At 54.6% G+C, this 1,626-nt stretch overlaps 1 long non-coding RNA gene across 1 annotated transcript in view; it reads right to left on the bottom strand.

Annotated features, from left to right (window-relative positions):
* The window catches only part of LOC105854525, a 27,113-nt gene extending 25,554 nt beyond the window's left edge, over nucleotides 1–1,559 (bottom strand). The window contains exon 1 of the long non-coding RNA XR_001146188.1: nucleotides 1,486–1,559. This is a non-coding gene — a long non-coding RNA (uncharacterized LOC105854525). The remainder of the gene's footprint in view (nucleotides 1–1,485) is intronic.
* Nucleotides 1,560–1,626: the final 67 nt, after the last annotated feature.

Genomic DNA, 1,626 nt, shown 5'->3' with positions numbered 1-1,626 from the left:
AAAAAAAATGTACAAAATGATGTAAAAATAAACTTTTGTAATATTAAAAAAAAAATCACTATGTTCCTGGAAGAAAAACATCTCATAAGTGGGAATGAAACTAACAAAAGTGTGAAAGAATTATAAAAAGAAAATGGTGTAAAACATTGTTTAAAGTAATAGAAGAAAACACAAAGAAATGGAAAGACATTCCCTGCAATGGACTGGAAGAACTAACATTACAAAAATGGCTATCTTACCGAAAGCAACAGATGCCATTCCAATAAAAACCTCAGTGACGTTCTTCTTCAAATAAACAGAACAAATATTGATGAAATTCATATGGAGTCAAAAAAACCTCGAACAGACAAAGCTCTCCTGACTCACACCGAGTAGAACGGTGGTATCACATGCCAGACTTCAAACTACCTCCAGTTCTTAAAGACATTAATAAATTTTTTTTAAATGTTAAGTTTTGTATGTCTACAGCATCGCTGATCAGGGGCCGGATGGAGGCGGCCCTGCAGCGCCTGCGCTTCCAACCGTGAACCTCTCTGCAGACCTGGCTGGCATTTTCCCTCCTTTCTGCACTCGAGACCCTTCAGGGGTGCCCACGGGGACCTCACCCCTATTGCTCTCACAGGATCTAATCACCCGCCTCGAGTTCACCTGGAGAGGGTCCTCGGAGGCGAGGTGACCACGGGGCCTTTGTGCACTGTATTTATTTTTAAAAGATGTATTATGCATACAGAACTGGGGTACAGGCCAGACACAGCAGTGGTGAGAGGGTTCACCAGAGACAGAGTGGGGAGCAGAACAGGTGGAATGTGTACATCTACCGCTGAGAGGGGCGGAAAGGAGACAGGAGGGGTCTGCCATGCCCTGTGGGTCACTCCCTGGCCGGGGATGGAACTCGTGCTGCAGTGGCTGCGGCCAGCTGCATAACGCGGTGCCTTAACCTGCTGCGCCATGGGTGGGGTGGGGGTGGGGGCTGGGTGTTGGGGGGACCCTCTGTGCATTTTCCATTGCTGTCTGCGTGGCCCAACTTAGGGTGTGTGTGGCGGGGGGAGGGGACTTGGCTGGTCACTGAGGGCATCACTCCACTCTGGGCGGCCCAGTGACACACAGATGGGGCCTTAGTCACCTTCAGGACAGCAGGGAGTCCTTATTCACCTGGCAGGTGCCCCGAGCTAGGGGTGGAGGCTTCGGGGTGCGGGTGGGGAACCAAACGGAGGCGCGGCCGCTCTGGCGCCAGGCCGGTCTGGAGCGAGCAGAGGTCAAAGTGCAGCGGCGCACCTGGCACCTGGCGCACCCCTGGCACCGCCCCACTCTGGGTGGCACCAGGGCCGTCCCCTGCTGGGCCGCCTCTTCCCTGACACTATTTGAAGCCGGGAGCGCCTTGGACAGCTCCAGGACGCCCTCAGCTCGCTCCCGACTCGGCGCCCACACTTCTGGGTATGTGTCTGGCGTGGGCCGTTGCGGCCCGCGGGGTTCCTCACCGCTCACCTCAGGAAAGCAACGGAGGCTGAGGAAAAGCCGTTAGCCGCTCGGCGGGGGCTTGACTGAGGGACCGAGGGAGGGGCGTGGCTGCGTGAGGAGCGTGTCTGCGTGAGATGAGGGGCGTGTCTGCGTGAGATGAGGGGCGTG

The sequence above is a fragment of the Condylura cristata genome, unplaced genomic scaffold (assembly GCF_000260355.1).
Source record: "Condylura cristata isolate star-nosed mole 26May11 unplaced genomic scaffold, ConCri1.0 scaffold00048, whole genome shotgun sequence".
Classification (NCBI taxonomy): Eukaryota; Metazoa; Chordata; class Mammalia; order Eulipotyphla; family Talpidae; genus Condylura; species Condylura cristata.
This window is presented reverse-complemented; position numbering and strand designations above follow the sequence as displayed.